Genomic DNA, 18,803 nt, shown 5'->3' with positions numbered 1-18,803 from the left:
ATGTGTATCGTCGCCTAAGTAAAAGATTGTCGTAAGCGCCATTTTGAAGGTTTTTAGTTCTAGATGCAGTTATATATTTTGAAATAAGGTCTTTCGATTGGTGTTATCAGTTTTTAGATATCTCCTTAAATTTCCGAGATATTGACTACAAATTTTTCGATAACTTAGTAAAAATTCAGTGAGTGATGCAGCCATATTAAACTAATCAATATCTTAAAAATGGCGTTCTCCATTTTTGGATATCTCCTTTAGTTTCCGAGATATTAAGTAAAAAGTGTCGTTAATTTGGTAGAAATTTTGATCACATTTTGTCGTATTTCATAAAAAGTGACTGCCAAATTGTAGACAAATGACGCTTACGACAAAATTTTACTAAAGAAAATCCTTCATAAACTCAAAACTAATTAACAATAAACATTAACAATTAAATAATTTAAGAATTTTGTGAACTTGTAACATTCTCAGAGACTTTGGAGAAAATCTATCCTTGCGTTTTTGAGAAATTGTATTCCAAACTTCAATCACGATGTCCCACAACCTGCCGAAATTAACATACGACAATCTTTTACCCAGGCGATGGTATGTATATTCAATTCATCCTTATAGGTAAATATTATAAATGTTACTTTGAAAAATATTTAATACACTTACATAGGTCTTTTTTTATGCGGTAATTGCGTTCCTCAGAAAGCCGCATACAAAAAATCCGCATAAAAATGTTCTTTACTTTCATACAAAAACAGGGGATGCGTTCCAGCATTTTCAAAATCCGCATAAATTCAGGTACTCCATGTAAATAATTCTAAAAAACCGCATAAAAAATCCAGTGAGGCAATATTAAGGAAAAAAAACTATTTGGTTCTTCACTTCAACACTTATTATTCCATGTAATACTGAACATTAATCAAAAAAATAAAACTGTATCGGTATTTTAACCAAAAACAAGAAATATCCCATAATAAATACATGAATTATGTAAGAGGACAAAGACAAAGACAAAGAGCAACAAACTTCACTCAATTCCCCGATGTTATAAAAATTGGTCAATTTTTTACCATTTGGTTCATCTTTTGGACCGGAAAAACAATTTGAAGCGGCAACCGTGATCCATACATATGTATCAGGGATGTTGCGAATGTGGAATTTTAGACATCCGCGGATGCGAATGCGGATGCGGATGTTTAAACGCTAACTACTGAAGCTTATTCACTCAAAAGTGATATGCACAATCATTTTTAGGCGAAAAATAAGAATATTATAATATCTTGGAAAATGGGCGAAGGCACGCCCCCTTATGCACGGTGGGCAGGAAGCGAAGATAGGTTGCATAAAAATGTCGACAAAATCTGAAAGCAGGGTTGTATTTGTTGATATCTTAAGGTTAAGAATCCGCTTAAATTGAAATCCTAGCTGCTCCTGTTTTAAAGATATCCACATTTTATATACTTCTGATAGGATATATTTGCAAAAGAGGAAGGCGTACTTCTCGATAATTAGAGCATATTTATACGAAAAGAAATCTCATACAAATCTGTTCCCCTTTTTTAACTCACTAAAACGGATCAAATCAATGTGAAACATTTTAATTTTTTCCTACCGAAAGAATAATTGATCGAGATTTATTGGGCGCTACCGGTATACAACTTAGATAAAACACCACAATTACCTTTTTCTGTAGCGTGAACTTTCTCATTACAAACACTTTCAATATCGCAATATATGTATGTATGTATACAATATTGTATGCTATATAATACGGTAGTAATTTTTTATTAAAGGTTTGTTGCTATGAGCAAGTAGCGCAGGCAAGTCGCACTGCGCTTGTGCAAGAAATAAAAATGCTCTAACTTAGGCCAACGGTACTCCGCATAATAAGTAAATAAATTCAAAGCTTGTATGAGATTTATTTTGGTATTTATGTACTCTTCTGTCAGGAAATAATGACTATTGTACATCCAGAACACAAATGCGATCATAAAGAAAATCGCATGAAAGTATGCGCTTTGTGTGTAGGGCTGCCAGACGTCCCGGTTTTCCCGGACATGTCCCGGTTTTAGACTATTTGTCCCGGTGTTCCGATCCAACCTTAAAATGTCCCGGGTTTCATTTAAGTGTCCCGGTTTTCGATTTGATTGCACAAATTTTGCTTAAAAATGACTACGCTGAGAGAAAAAAGGCGTTGTAATATTAAGAAAAATTTTATGAATTTACTGGGGGAAATAACGCATAGTAAACATGAATATGTTTTATTTGATTATCGTTTTGAAATGTTCGTACTTAAAAACAATATTTTCATACCACGCACACGTGGTGTTGAATCAAACTGAACATTTGAATGCACATTTACATGTCTGGCTGTAGCTGAGTGCACGAAAATGCTTGCCACAATTTGCTAATTTCCAGAGCGTCAGGGTTCAAATCCCATTACAGACAGCATGGAATTTAAATAAATTTTTTTTTAACTTAATTATGAAAAAGCATCCGTTAAGTGCAAAGCGCTTCATTTTAATATTGGCGTATTTCAATTGAATATTTCTATACTAAATACTAAAATTTGTGTACTTAAATATGCGATTTTTTTTTTAAATCTAGCACGTTTTGCATAAGCAATATTTGATGATTAATATAAGTATGTACCTAAATACGTTAAAATGACATGCACAGAGTTTTACAATTATAGCAAAAGCCAGAAGGCTTGAAACAAGCTCACAGCAACGAAACAAATGACTGATATTTTAATGTTACCTTGTATTTATTTATTTTTTTTTCGTGAAACCTAGATTACTTATAAGTACCGTGCCGTACAAAATTATTGGCTCGGAGACACTTTCATCTGATCACAATTTCTAATCAGATCTTTTAGAAAAATGTTTAAAATGTAGCTTTTGAGCCAATTAGTAAAGTGCAAGTCTGAAGTTACCAGAAAATTTCGCTGATTTTTTGCAATTATTTATTTTTTGCTGACAGTGTCTTCCACATACAAAAAAATGTCGAACATAGTTTGTATGGAAGAAACTCTCAGTAAAAACAATACCAAATATATTGCCTCGTTCAAAGACATGAGCAAAATCGTGAATACATGGTTTTCCGCATAACAAGCGGATCTTAGTAATTTTGACAAAAATCTTAACGAACTCCGCACAGCTTTGAAAAGTACTGGAATTTCTCAAACTGTCAAAACCCATTTTATCCTTAAACATTTAAAGCAATCTATTTCATTCTTGAATAACGATGGTTTAGGATTATGGTCCGAGCAGGCCGGGAAGTCAGTTCATAGGGAATTCATTAAATTCTGGGATAGATTCAAAATAAATATGATTGATAAACCAACTTTTGTGAGTCGCCTGAAGAAAACTGTAATGACATTTTCATTCCAGCATTTATAAAAACTTAACTAAATAATAAAATATTTAAATACTAAAATGTGTGACTATATTATATGGTAAGCCAACAAAAAAAAATAAAAGGAAACAAAAAACAAATATAAAAAAATAAAGCAAGAAAAAAATATAAAAAAATAAAACCAAAAAAAGAACAAAGAGGTGCAAAGTAAGTTGCCTCTACGTGGTGCGCCTTGGAAACGATTGAAACCGGCTAAAAACTTACATAAACTTATATTTTCACATAATATATATACACACATTTACTCACACATACATTGTTGAATATTTAATGCACAAGGATGTTTTTCTCTTTCGCAAAAGTCGGTCCTATCATAACTATGTAAAATGTGGATATCTTTAAAACAGGAGCAGCTAGGATTTCAATTCAAAGGGATTCTTAACCTAAAAATATCAACAAATACAACCCTGCTTTCAGTTTTTGTCGACATTTTTATGCAACCTATCTTTGCTTCCTGCCCACCGTGTATGATTACATTCGTATATCTTGGGAACCACTCCAGCACTTTCTCCAAAACTTGGCACAGTTGTTGGCCTTCAAAAAACATACCAAATGGCTGAAAATTAAAAAAAATCGGATAATAACCACGCCCACATCCCACGTAACGGTAATTTAGAGAAATACGAAAGTTTCGATAAGTCAGTAAATACTGACGCTAATTTATTCAAAATTCATGTTTACAATAACTCTTTAGCAAAAAGTACGCTTATAATAAAATGTTGGAAAATGGGCGTGACCCCGCCCACTTATGACCACATATGTGTATCTCGGTAACCGTTCGATCAATGTGTACCAAACTCGGTATGATTATTGTGGTTGCCCCGTAAAGGAAAAACGTTGAAAGTTATTGAAATCTGACTAAAATTACGACCACTTTTTATATAACACTGATTTTACCCAAAATTGATACTAACAATAATCCCTTGAAACGAAGTAACATTATTATGGAATTTTGGAAAATGGGCGTGATGCCGTCCACATATATCTATATAAGTTTATCTCATTATGTCTAACTGAATGTTCTATCGAAGATGTTGAAATAAACGTAAAATCACCACTGCTTACCATGTAGCGGTAGCTTTTGGAAAGGTGAACAAACTATATTGAATACTTGCGCCGGGTATTTAATGTTCGGCTCCGCCCGAACTTAGACTTGTTTACTTGTTTTTAATTTAGGTGAGTAAGTTAGGTGATTTAGTTAAACAAACAATAGAAAGGTTAGTAATTTTTTATAGTGTTTTTCTTTTTTAGTACTTGAATTTAAAAATTGGAACATTGTATTCAATAAAAAGTTATTAAAGGGTCGTAAATCAAACCTGCACCACTAAATAACTACTCGCTCGCTGCGAAAAACTTCAAATTTGACAAAATTGTAAATTCTTTTCGATTGACGCTGCACCAGTCGAGAGGACTTTCAGTAATATTTTTTTTTTGTGGTGCAAAAATTTAATTTTTGGAATTGCATCGATCTGCAAATGTCGGATGTATCCTCCTGACTTTCGTCCTCACAATCTAGATGTTTTAACACCGTTGTTTTCCAAAGAAACTCTTCATTCTCATTCTTTTGGTTGTTTCTGAATGTGGAGAACCAGTAACGTCAACAGCGTTATTCGATTTTAGTTTTTCGAATTAGTTTCTTCGATTTTCACTTTTGATCCTTTTTTCTGTGACTGGCCAGATATACGTTTTATCATTGCACTTGCACCAGAGACCGAAAATAACAGTTATTTTTTTACCAGTTAAACTTGGCCTAATATTTTTTATTCCGAAAGTTTTTTCTGGATAATAAACAAACACCTTATCAAAATTAAACAAATTTTGTGTCATATGTAAGAGGACTGAAATAGCTTTTAAACAGAAATAACGAATGAAGGTTACCACCTCTATATTTTTTTTGTATAACTTAATACTAAAGAAATTCATATACCTGACCCAAGGTTTGTTCTAAGGTAATTAACATTTTTTATTGAAAGATTTTTCAATAGGAGACTTTGCTCGTTTAGACATTTCAGTTTTAAAGCTATTTAAGTCCTCTTTCATTTGATACCAAACTTTTTTAATTTGGATAAGCGGTTTGTTTATTGTCCGGAAAGGACTTTTAGTTGGGAATAAAAAATATTTGGCCAAGTTTAACTCGTAAAGAAAAGAACTGTTATTTTCGGTCCCTTCAATATTCGCATTCGCAAAAGATCCGCATTGATTATTGCGAATGCGAAAGCGAATGCGAATGTTAAAATTAATGCGGAAGCTCGGCGGTTGCAAATGCGAATGCGAATATTCGCAACAACCCTGATATGTATATATGTACGCTCTTAAGACAAATGCACAGGAAATTAAGATTTTTGTAACATTGCTAGAGCACTTTTCAGATTTATGTCTTTAACAAAAAAATTATTTGATTAAGAAATTTTTGGGTTTCACGCTGTCAAACGACAACAATTGACTAAGGGCCGGTCAATATCCGGTTAACAGAAACCGCAGGTAAAATGTCGATAATGACGTTTACCTGGGAGGTAGTGCTAAAAAGACATTGAAAAAACGGACCTAGGGTTTGTTCTCGCCATCTCTTTAACCTCCAGTTAAATATCGTTATCGACGTCGCTCTCTGTTATATGCAGAGCAGTAGCGCTCTATGAGCAAACCGCTCCTATAAAGATTTTATTTTGTTGCTTTAAATAGAAAAGTTCTTTAAAAGATCTATTCTGCACGTTACCGAAGATTTTGAAACCGGAAAATTTTATTTACCAAAAAATTTTACTAGTTCTTGTCACCGCGATTCTTGGTACGTTGGTAATGCAGTTAAATTATTCAGCAATTCAGCTATGAAAAATTCTGGCATTGCATATTTCACGGTGCAATACTTTGTTACCAGCTTATGAGATGGTAACGAAATTTAGCGGTTACAATAGTAAACAGAATGCGAAAAGGGTCTACGAATTTAGAGGAACTTTATGCCGCCTTTGATTGCCCTTTTCTCTTCTCAAATTCTCTGCCTATGAAGCTTTGTCAGGGGAGATGATTGCCCTGAAAATCGGATGGTTGTTTAAAACGACAATATTATGAAATACGTGAGCTAGACAAAGACAAGAAGGCAAAAACATGCTTTTTACAGGGTTGAGTGTAGCATCATACACATTTTGCACCGGGGAAGGACAACATTTCTTGGAAGAAACGAGTTCACCATTAATTAAAGACAATTATTTTCCGTTTACCTTTAACATCCCATGGCACACGACTATGCAGCATTATCCACTGTTAAATTAAGAAGAAGCACATCGTACTTAAATTTGTTCGCCTGTGGGATAGTAGAAGTATGTACACTTTTAGGATGCATGCATGTGCATTTTGCGGGCCTTTTATCGAATCTCTGTATTTCGCTAGCTGCCTGTGTGAGAAAACCAAATAATGTAATTCTTAACAGAAGTGCCAAAAATTTAACATGTCCAAACTGGGAAGTTAGTTTAAAATCGATTGGAAATTTCCGCGGGATGACCAAGTTAAATAAAAGCTTGTAAAAAGAAAACAATGGTTCCGGTTTATCTACTTTGCAGCGTGGATTCGTTTCTTAGCGTGCTTGTTACACAGTAGTTATAGTTTGGGTATAAAAAAGTGGCAAGCTAGAAATGATAGCGACAAACTTAGTGCTCAGCAGCGTGCGGAAGAAATTAAGCTTAAATTTAAAAGTAAAAAAAAAGTCTTAAACCTTATTGTAGACAAACCAAAACCTGGTTATGGCAATTCTAACGATGGAAACACAGATCGCAGGTTCCATATGAATCCGGAACTAAGCGGAGAGATTACACGTTTGGATGTTGGTCTAATTAAAAAGTTTAGTATTTTGTTAAGGACGCTATCCTCCGGTTACGAGGTTAATTCCATTGAGTTTGAAATATTATGTTCTGAAACCAGACTACTTAATCTTCAGCTGTATCCGTGGTACTATATGCTACAACTGTACACAAAATACTAATATATAGCACGGATGTTATCAAAACATGCATTCTTCCAATTGGGCAGCTCTCAGAAGAATCGCAAGAGGCCCGAAATAAAGACTGTCTAGACCCCGTGAGCACCATACGCGGAAACAATCACGAGCTTCAACGAAGATAGACTCACTGAATATGCTTTTAATAACGTCCGATCCTGTAATCAACACGCTCAGGAAACTGTCTGCAAAGAAATCCGAAAAACTACCTGTGCAAGCTTTGAATTTAATTTCCCCGCCATCAATAACAACAGATCAGTTAGGAAAGGATGTTCATCAGAAAGATAGTGATAGTTATTCAGTAACTGATTTATCTGAAGAGGAGTTATACGACGCTAGTAGTTAATCTGTTACTTTTCTTTATGTATCTAAATAATAATTTATATTTAAAACATGTTATTCTGCAACAAGATCGTACAATAAAATATTTTTGTCCACCTACATAGCTTTTTCTAAGCGATTCACTGTGGCGTTGCATTGAAAATTTCACTTAGTTTTTCCTTAGAAATTCAAGCAAGCAAAGGAAGATAAAGATATAAACTCCTAGATTTAACTAATTTTTCGTTGGTAGCCTTCTTCAAAGTGAAGATCCCTTAAACCTCTTTCGTTTGATACCCATATTGTAATATTTTATTAAAATATTTGATATTATCCAATTTGGGCTTTTCGAAAGGAGGCAACGATTTTCAAAAATATAACCGAAATAATATTTTTTTTATCCTCTTTTGTTTGACACCCATACTGCCACATTTTATTATTAAAACTGAATTTTACTTTTTCAACAGGTAGCAACCCTCTTAAAAAATATTCCTTTTGTTAATAAAATTACAAAAATTGAGTTCCTGAACATAAAGAAAACGTAAAACCTTAGAAAATAAATTTGTCCAGTTAGTTTGTTCTAGACGGACCAATATGAGTCGTTTCCGTATATTAATTTAATTAAACTTTTTAGCAGGTATCAGCTCTTAAGAAAAGTAGCCTATTTTTCAACCTAGGTCATAAGCTATCTGGGTGCAAAATTCATGCAAATCCGTTCAGTCGTTTCCGTATAATAATTAATTTACATTTTTTAGCAGGTGGCAGCTCTTAAGAAAAGTAGCCTATTTCCCAATCTAGGTCATAGGCTATCCCTGTGCAAAATTCATGCCAATCAGTTCAGTCGTTTACGGGTACTACTTTAATTAAACTTTCTTAGCAGGTGCCAACTCTTAAGAAAAGTACCCTATTTTCCAATCTAGGTCATAACCGATCTGTGTGGAAATTTCATGCAAATCCGTTCAGCCGTTTACGAATATTAATTTAATTAAACCTTTTTAACAGGTGGCAACTCTTAAGAAAAGTAGCCTAGTGGGTAACTATTAGTAGCTACCTCAAATTTGTGCAGTATATTTTATAAAAGTCCGCAAAGTAGTAAAAGCAATCAAGGAGACTCAATAAATATTTCACTAAGTTTGACGCAATACAACTTTTATTTCATTGAAAATTAACTTATGTATGTACAAAATAATTGATTTTACTTCAGATATGTTGGACTAAATATTTTATATCTTTTTAAGTACCTTTAGTTAAGATTTGCATTAAAAAATTTTAAATTTTCTCCATGAGAAGAGAATTATATAATAATATATAATAATATAAAAATATAAAATACAAATGACCCGTTTTAATAAACCGTCCCGGTTTTTCTGCCTTCAGTAGATCAAGAAATCAAAAACCTACCCTTTACTGCAACAGCAGCGCACAAGCTCTTCAAAAACCGCGGCAAAAACCACCCTACTTGCCTGTTCAACTGCAACCTTTGCGGGCGTTTGTACAGTATATTGTACAATACACTTACAATCTTTCAGTGTAATATATATATATTGTACATTTTTTTTTACCACTTGGGAAAAATATTTTAAATCATGATAGTTTAATTTTAGCATTTTTATATGATGTAATGCTTTTTATATTTCCATACTATGTGCTTTTATTACTTGACTTTCACGTATTTTTTGTACAGTAAATTACCACAACTTGCGTGCCACTGGAATTATATAAAATGGTCTATTTTTAAATTAAATTCTAAAAATATTTCTGAAACGTTTTCAATTTTGAAATTTACGTAAACTATTTGGGACATTCCAGGACTTCATAAAGTTTAATTTGTTTTCAAAAATATTAATAAGGTTTTTAGTAGCACGCTTCCAATGTTACAAAAAATTAAATGTACAATATATTGTAAAATGCCGGGAAAGGGTTAAGGACTTTTAAGAACAATAGGGGTATTCACCAAAGTGAGCAAGTTGTCAACATTCCTTGAGCTAATCCGCTCTTTTGCCAGAGTGCCAGGCGACTTGCTCAATTTGGTGAATACCACTAATACCACTGAAGTAATATAATAGTTATTACTTTCTTAAATTATTACATTCAACAATTTTTATGAGCTCGAGGCCGTATTAAATGCAAATTTATTGTGGAAAAACAACAATAATTTAAATTATTATTACAAATATTAAATTATTACAGTAAGTCACTTTGATGAGGGATTCCTTAGACATATATGTAAATACATAAATTCATAGTAAAATAACAAAGTATTTATTCCAATTACCGAGGGGAACTACACCGAAATATAGCTATTCTGACATTTTTACACATATAAGTACCAATATGAGAAATAATAGAGACCCTTTGGCCAGTTTCGCCTATTCTATTCTATTCGCCTATTCTTTTTTCTTGTGCAATTCTTTTAAGTAATTTCTAGCAGGAGTTTAAGTCAATACATTTAGTGCTGTTATGATGGATTTTACTCTAGAAGGTGAGTTTTATTTTCTTAATAGAAAATTTGATCAAAGAAAGAGGATTTATGTGATACTATGTAGCTTATACCCGCGGGTTTCACCCCACGTTTTTATACAAATATGAAAAATAATTTAATGATGTTATATTTTATTTATGTGCCAATTTTGTTATAGCTCGTTATTTTTTAAGCGAGTTAAGGTATTTAGGCCGTTCAAAATTATGAATTTATAAAATCTCGTCTGCGCGCTAGGCATACGAAAGATATTAATCCCTCTAAGTTTACATTAAAATGGTTCCAGGGATACGACGTGTGAACGTGTAACCTTCGTGGAGGTGCTACGGCGGGTTCTAATATATCCAACTCAAATTTAGTAACCTGACCTTGATAAAATACCACTCCTCATCCTCAAAAGGTTTGTATGCATCATGAGAGCTTTACATTAAATGAAATTTTTTCTGTCAGTACGGCACTTATAAAATTAATCTCCGTAACAAATTTAAAATGCTTCCAGAGATTTTCTATCCTTCCAGAGATATATTAAGACATTTTTAGTATGTATGGGAGGCGACGTGACTCCTTTTTTAATAACTCACGTTTTTTCCATTAGCAATTGATAGATTTTGTATACACAACTCCATACCAAGTTCCAGTATTCTTCCGCAAATACTTCCAGGGATATGTGGCAAGAAAGAGTCAATTTGTACAGGAAGGGCCACGCCCCTTTTTCTTATAACCCTAATCTTCTTCCATGAATTTAGAATTGATTTTATCATTAATCGTTAATCCAATTAAAAATAAAATCTGATAAAAATAGAATCTGATTTCACATACATATCTCTATACCAAGTTCCAGTTCTCTCCCACAAATACTTCCAGAGATATGCATGTAATATGAAAATTCCAATTTGTATGGGAGGGGCCTTGAGTTATCGGAATTACTTTCAGTCTAAGACCATCCCTGCGAAATCCGTAGTAAGTGTACCAAACTTTGTTCTGATTGGGGAACCGGTTAAGGAAGTAGCCTATTTTTCAATCCAGGTCATAAACCATCTGTGAGCAAAATTTCATTTTCAAACAGGTGGCAATTCTTAAAAAAGTAGCCTATTTTCCAATCTGGGTCATAAGCTATCTGTGTGCAAACTTTCATGCAAATCAGTTCAGTCATTTCTGCGTATTAATATAATTAAACCTTTCTAATAGGCAGCAAATCCTAATTTAATTTAATTAAACTTTTTTAACAGGTGGTAACTCTTCCAAAAAATTAGCCTATTTTCCACTGTAGGTCATAAGCTATCTGCTTGCAGAATTTCATGCAAATCGTTTTAGACGTTTCCACGTATTAATTTAAAGAAACTTTTTTAGCAGGTGGCAACTCTTAACAAAATTATCCCATTTTACAACCTATCCCATAAGCTATCTGTGTGAAAACTTCCATGCAAATCACTTCACTCATTTCCGCGTACTAATTTAATTAAACATTTCTAACAGATGGCAACTCTTAAAAAAAAGGTCATAAGCTATCTGTGTGAAAACTTCCATGCAAATCACTTCACTCATTTCCGCGTACTAATTTAATTAAACATTTCTAACAGATGGCAACTCTTAAAAAAAAGGTCATAAGCTATCTGTGTGAAAACTTCCATGCAAATCACTTCACTCATTTCCGCGTACTAATTTAATTAAACATTTCTAACAGATGGCAACTCTTAAAAAAAAGGTCATAAGCTATCTGTGTGAAAACTTCCATGCAAATCACTTCACTCATTTCCGCGTACTAATTTAATTAAACATTTCTAACAGATGGCAACTCTTAAAAAAAAGGTCATAAGCTATCTGTGTGCAAATTTTCATGCAAATCCGTTCAGTCGTTAACGCGTATTAATTTAATAAAACTTTTTAACAGGTGGCAACTCTTAAGAAAAGTAGCCTTTATTAGGCCATAAGCTATCTGTGTGCAAATTTTCATGCAAATCCGTTCAGTCGTTAACGCGTATTAATTTAATAAAACTTTTTAACAGGTGGCAACTCTTAAGAAAAGTAGCCTTTATTAGGCCATAAGCTATCTGTGTGCAAATTTTCATGCAAATCCGTTCAGTCGTTAACGCGTATTAATTTAATAAAACTTTTTAACAGGTGGCAACTCTTAAGAAAAGTAGCCTACTTTCCAAGCCAGGTCATAAGCTATATGGGGAACCGGTTAAGGAAGTAGCCTATTTTTCAATCCAGGTCATAAACCATCTGTGAGCAAAATTTCATTTTCAAACAGGTGGCAATTCTTAAAAAAGTAGCCTATTTTCCAATCTGGGTCATAAGCTATCTGTGTGCAAATTTTCATGCAAATCCGTTCAGTCGTGGCCGCATATTAAATAAATTAAAATTTTTTAACAGGTGGCAACTCTTAAAAAATAGTATATTAACCAATCTGGCCCATAAGCTATCTGCGTACAAAATTTCATGCAAATCCGTTCAGTCGTTTCCGCGTGATGATTTCCCAATCATCCAAACATACAAACTTTCACATTTATAATATTAGTAAGAATTTTGAAATAAATACTTAAAACTTATAATATTATTTTTGTTTTTTCATTTTTAATATATGTTCTTAATATATGTACATATATGTTTTTGTATCCACATGTATCCAACCTAATTTTTTTATATTGTATAACAGCTACTTTAGACTATACGGGAATGTAAAAAAAGGCCTATTCGTGCCTGAAAATTTATAAACAAAATTTTTCAGATAATGAATGCGCGCTTTCAAAAATGGAGCTGAAGAATTGCGTAAACATGAGAAAGAGCAACGAAATTCTCATTTGATGGATTTTTTTCCCAAAAATTCAACCTTCAAAATATGACATCCAACTCCCGGAGATATTTACAATTAAAAATTTCAATCATTTCGTCGAAAAATGGACGGCAGCAAAAAGGACGATGGACAGTTTCATGAGTAAAAATAAAACTTTGTTAGAGGACGGAAATATACTTTACTATAACTAAGCATTAGCGTACACCAGATAAGAGCTTTTTCACCACCTGAAGGAAGTAGACCTCAACGCCGTCCAAAGCAAAAAATTGAAGATATGTATGTGTTTCAAAACAAAAAAACTAAGGGTCGAAGATTTGGTGCAATCACGAAGTGCCAGTGAGTCGCCCACAGCAGCTGAAGTAGCAAATCGTTTGTCAGGCTACTTTAATCAAAACAAGTAAGAAAGTCTAAGTTCGGGCGGAGCCGAACATTAAATACTCAGCGCAAGTATTAAATATATGTTTTTCACCTTTCCGAAAGCTTCCGCTACATGGTAAGCAGGGCTGTATCAATTTTGAGTAAATTAGCATCCTTAAAATTCGAATTTATGCAGTTTTAAGCATTTCTGAAATTTACCATTATATGAAAAGCGGCCGTAATTTTAGTCCGATTTCAATAATTTTCAACGTTTTGCTTCTATGTGTGCAAGCACAATAACCATACCATACAAATTGGTAGAAGTCGGCGGTGCCATGCCCATTTTCCAAAATTTTATCATAAACGTATTTCTTGGTAAAAATCAAATACAAATCAATTTTGAATAAATGGGCTTTAATATTTACTTATATATCGAAGATTTCGTATTTCTCTAAACTACCGTCATATGGGATGTGGGCGTGGTTATTAGCCGTTTGGTATGTTGTACCAATGCCAACAACTGTGCCAATTTTGGAAGAAATTGGAGCAGCGGTTACCAAGCCATACACATGTCTTGGGGGGGTGGCCACGCCCATTTTCCAAAATATTATAGTATTTTTATTTTTCGTCTAAAACTTATTGTAATTATCAATTTCGAGCGAATAATCTTCAGTAGTTACTAAAATACCGCAGTTTTCGTATTTCTCAAAACTACCGTTATATTGGAGGTAGGTGTGGTTATTGTCCGATTTTGCCCATTTTCACTACCATCTGTCCTACGTTCAAAAGAAGTGCACGTACCAAGTTTCGTTAAGATATCCCAATTTTTACGAGAGTTATCGTGTGCACAGACGAGCGCACGGACGGACAGACGGACGGACGCGGTCGGGTATAAAAAGTGTCGAGTCCCCGAAAATTATTGAACATGATAATGTTACTTGTGGTGGCAAGCAGCTGAACGTAGACGAAGCATCAGCTTATTACGTAGACACTAAAGGCCGGTCCACATAGGACTTTCGCGTTGGCTTTGGCGTTGGCGTTGGTTTGACAGAACGCACGTTAAAAGAATGATTGCTACAATGAACGCTTGGCAGCGAATGCTTGGGTGACTAAATTAACATACTAACGACAGATAAATTAATATTTAATATCAATAATTGCATTAAAAACGATATTTCTTGCCTGCACTTGATTAAAAAGGGAAAATATTTCACACAATTTTATTTATTTGCAACAGCTGACGAGCAACGCACGCGAAAAGATGAGAGTTGGCCATCTTTTTGCTTTGTGTTGGCGTGAGCGTTGCCGAATTTTGGCTATGTGGACGGCTGCACTTGAATTCATGTATTCATAGTCAGCTGTTGAAGCGACGCCAACGCCAACGCAACGCCAAAGTTTTATGTGGACGGGCCTTAACTGCACCAGTCACTCTTATAAGCAGAAGCGGATGTGGACATTGAAGGCCTATTATAGTTTATAAAAAAGTGGCAAGCTAGAAATGATAGCGTTCAGCAGCTTGCGGAAGAAATTAAGCTTAAGTTTAAAAGCCAAATGGGCCTTATTGTAGACAAACCAAAACCTGGTTATGGCAATTCTAACGATGGAAGCACAGATTGCAGGTTCTTTATGAATCCGGAACTAAGCGGAGAGATTACACGTTTGGATTTTGGTCTAATTAAAAAGTTTAGTATTTTGTTAAGGACGTTATCCTCCGGTTACGAGGTTAATTCCCTTGAGTTTGAAAAAGTTTGTTCTGAAACCGGAATACTTTATCTTCAGCTGTATCCGTGGTACTATATGCCAGTAACTGTACACAAAATACTAATACATAGCACGGATGTTATTGAAACATTCATTCTTCCAATTGGGCAGCTCTCAGAAGAATCGCAAGAGGCCCGAAATAAAGACTGTCGTAGGTTCCTTGAGCACCATACGCGGAAACAATCACGAACTTCAAAGACTGAAAATGCTTTTAATAACGTCCGATCCTGTAATCAGCTTGCTCAGGAAATTGCCTACAGAGAAATCCGAGGAACTACCTGCGGAAGTTTTTAATTTAATTTCCCCGCCACCAATACCAACAGATCAGTTAGGAAAGGATGTTCATCAGAAGGACAGTGATAGTTATTCAGTAACTGATTTATCTGAAGAGGAGTCATACGACGATAGTAGTTAATTTGTTAATTTTCTTTATGGGTCTAAATTATAATTTATATTTAAAACATGTTATTCTGCAAAAAGATCGTACAATAAAATATTTTTGTCCACCTAGCTTGTTCTAAGCGATTCACTGTGGCGTTGAATTGAAAAGCTCACTTAGTTTTTCCTTCAATTCAAGCAAGCAAAGTAAGATAAAGATATAAATTCATAGATTTGATTGATTTTTCGTTTGCTAGCCTTCTTCAAAGTAAAGATCCCTTAAACCTCTTTCGTTTGATACCCATATTGTAATATTTTATTAAAATATTTGATATTATCCATTTTGGGCTTTTAGAAAGGAGGCAACGATTTTCAAAAATATAACCGAAATAATATTTTTTTAATCCTTTTTTGTTTGACACCCATACACACATGTCACATTTTATTATTAAAACAGAATTTCACTTTTTCAACAGGTAGCAACCCTCTTAAAAATATTCCTTTTGTTAATAAAATTACATAAATTGAGTTCCAGAACATAAAGGAAACGTAAAATCTTAGAAAATAAATTTGTCCAGCTAGCTTGTTTTAGACGGACCACTATGAGGCGTTTCCGTATATTAATTTAACTAAACTTTTTTAGCAGGTATAAGCTTTTCAGAAAAGTATTTTCCAACCTTGGTCATAAGCTATCTGTGTGCAAAATTCATGCAAATCCGTTCAGTCGTTTCCGTATATTAATTAATTTAAAAATTCTTAGCAGGTGGCAGCTCTTAAGAAAAGTAGCCTATTTTCCAACCTAGATCAAAAGCTATCTGTGTACGAAATTCATGCAAATCAGTTCAGTCGTTTCCGGGTGCTAATTTAATTAAACTTTTTTAGCAGGTGGCAGCTCTTAAGAAAAGTAGCCTATTTTCCAACCTAGGTCATAGGCTATCTGCGTGCAAATTTTCATTTAAATCCGTTATGTCGTTTCCGTATATTCATTTAATTAAACTTTTTTAGCAGGTGGCAGCTCTTAAGAAAAGTAGCCTATTTTCCAACCTAGGTCATAATCTATCTGCGTGCAAAATTCATGCAAATCAGTTCAGTCGTTTCCGGGTATTAGTTTGATTAAATTTTGTTAACAGGTGGCAACTCTTAAGAGGAGTAGCCTATTTTCCAATCTAGGTTGAAGGATATCCATGTAAAAAATTTCATGCAAATCAGTTCAGCCGTTTCCGCGTATTAATTTAATTAAACTTTTTTTACTGTTGGCAACTCTTAAGACAAATAGTTTATTTTCCAGTCTAGGTCATAAGTTATCCGTTTGCAAATTTTCATGCAACTCTCTTCAGTCGCTTAAGTATATTAATTTAATTAAACTTTTTTAGCACGTATCAGCTCTTAAGAAATGTAGCTTATTTTCCAACCTAGGTCATAAGCTATATGTGTGCAAAATTTCACGCAAATCAGTTTAGTCGTATCCGTATATTAATTTATTTAAACTTTATAAGCAGGTGGCAACTCTTTAAAAAGTAGCACATTTTCCAATATAGGTCAAAAGCTATCTGCGTGCAAAATTCATGCAAGAAAAGTAGCCTATTTTCCAATCTAGTTCATAAGCTATCCGTGTGCAAATTTTCATGCAAATCCGTCCAGTCGTTTAAGTATATTAATTTAACTAACCTTTTTTAGCAGGTATCAGCTCTTAAGAAATGTAGCTTATTTTCCAACCTAGGTCATAAGCTAACTGTGTACAAAATTTCACGCAAATCAGTTCAGTCGTTTCCGCGTATTAATATAAATAAACTTTTTTAGCAGGTGGCAAGTTTTATTTTCCAATCTAGGTCATAAGCTATCCGTGTGCGAAATTTCATGCAAATCCGCTCAGCGGCTTCCGCATATTAATTTAATTAAACTTTTTAACAGGTGGCAACTCTTAAAAAAGTGGCATTTTTTTCCAATCTAGGTAATCAGCTATCTGCGTGCAAAATTTATGGAAATCAGTTTAGTCGTAATTTCATGCAAATCCGCTCAGCGGCTTCCGCATATTAATTTAATTAAACTTTTTAACAGGTGGCAACTCTTAAAAAAGTGGCATTTTTTTCCAATCTAGGTAATCAGCTATCTGCGTGCAAAATTTATGGAAATCAGTTTAGTCGTAATTTCATGCAAATCCGCTCAGCGGCTTCCGCATATTAATTTAATTAAACTTTTTTAGCAGGTGGCAGCTCTCAAAGAAGCAGCCTATTTTCCAATCTAGGTCAAAGCTATCTATGTGTCATATTTCATGCAAATCCGTTCAGCCGTTTCCGCGTATTAGTTTAATTAAACTTCTATACAAGATGGCAACTCTTAAGAAAAGTGGCCTATTTTCCAACCTATGTCATAAGCTACCCGTGTGCAAATTTTCATGAAAATTCCTCCAGCCGTTTCCGCTTATTAAATTAACTAAACTTTTTTGACAGGTTGCTATTCTTAAAAAAAAGTAGCCTGTTTTCTAGGTCATAAGCTATCTGCGTGCAAAATTCATGCAAATCAGTTCAGTCCTCTCCGCGTATTAATATAATTAAAATTTTTTAACAGGTGGCAACTCTTAAGAAAGTAACCTATTTTCCAATGTAGGCCATAAGCTATCTGCGTGCAAAATTTCACGCAAATCTGTTCATTCGCTTCCGCACATTAATTAAATTATACTTTTTAGCAGGTAGCGACTCTTAAGAATAGTAGGCTATTTTCCATCCTAGGTCATAAGTTATCTTTGTGCAAATTTTTATGCAAATCGGTTAATTAATTTCCGCATATTAATTAAATTTAACTTTGTAACAGGTGGCAACTCTTAAGAAACGTAGCCTATTTTCCATCCTAGGTCATAACTATCTGTGTGCAAATTTTCATGCAAATCCGTTCATGTGTGTCCGCATATTAATCAAATTTAACTTTGTAACAGGTGGAACCTCTTAAAAAAAGTAGCCTATTTTCCAATCTAGGTCATAAGCTATCTGCGTGCAAAATTCATGCAAATCAGTTCCGCGTATTAATATAATTAAACATTTTAGCAGGTGGAAAATCTTAAAGAAGTAGTTTAGTTTTCAATCTAGGCCATAAGCTATGGGTGTGCAAAATTTAATGCAAATCCGTTCAGTCATTTCCGCGTATTAATTTAATTAAACTTTTTTTACTGGTGGCAACTCGTAGGAAAAGTAGCCTATTTTCCAACCTAGGTCATAAGCTATCCGTGTACAAATTTTCATGCAAATCTATTCAGTCGCACATTGAATCGCCTAGTACAATCTAGGTGGACAAAAGTAAATTAACTCTTTCCGGTCAAATGTGTCCCTGAA

General features: G+C 33.9%; 1 long non-coding RNA gene across 1 annotated transcript; it reads right to left on the bottom strand.

The window, feature by feature from the left end:
* Positions 1 to 683: 683 nt before the first annotated feature.
* Positions 684 to 15,200, bottom strand: LOC108358037 (uncharacterized). The gene is made up of 3 exons (XR_001846697.1): positions 15,189 to 15,200; positions 1,697 to 1,701; positions 684 to 851 (listed from the first exon to the last, which is right to left on the bottom strand). It is a non-coding gene; the product is annotated as an uncharacterized LOC108358037 (long non-coding RNA).
* Positions 15,201 to 18,803: the final 3,603 nt, after the last annotated feature.

This window comes from Rhagoletis zephyria, unplaced genomic scaffold (assembly GCF_001687245.7).
Source record: "Rhagoletis zephyria isolate East Lansing unplaced genomic scaffold, Rhagoletis_zephyria_1.1 Rzeph_scaffold_00196, whole genome shotgun sequence".
In the NCBI taxonomy this organism is placed as follows: Eukaryota; Metazoa; Arthropoda; class Insecta; order Diptera; family Tephritidae; genus Rhagoletis; species Rhagoletis zephyria.
Note: the sequence above shows the minus strand (reverse complement) of the source record. Positions and strands in the feature narration are given on the sequence as shown.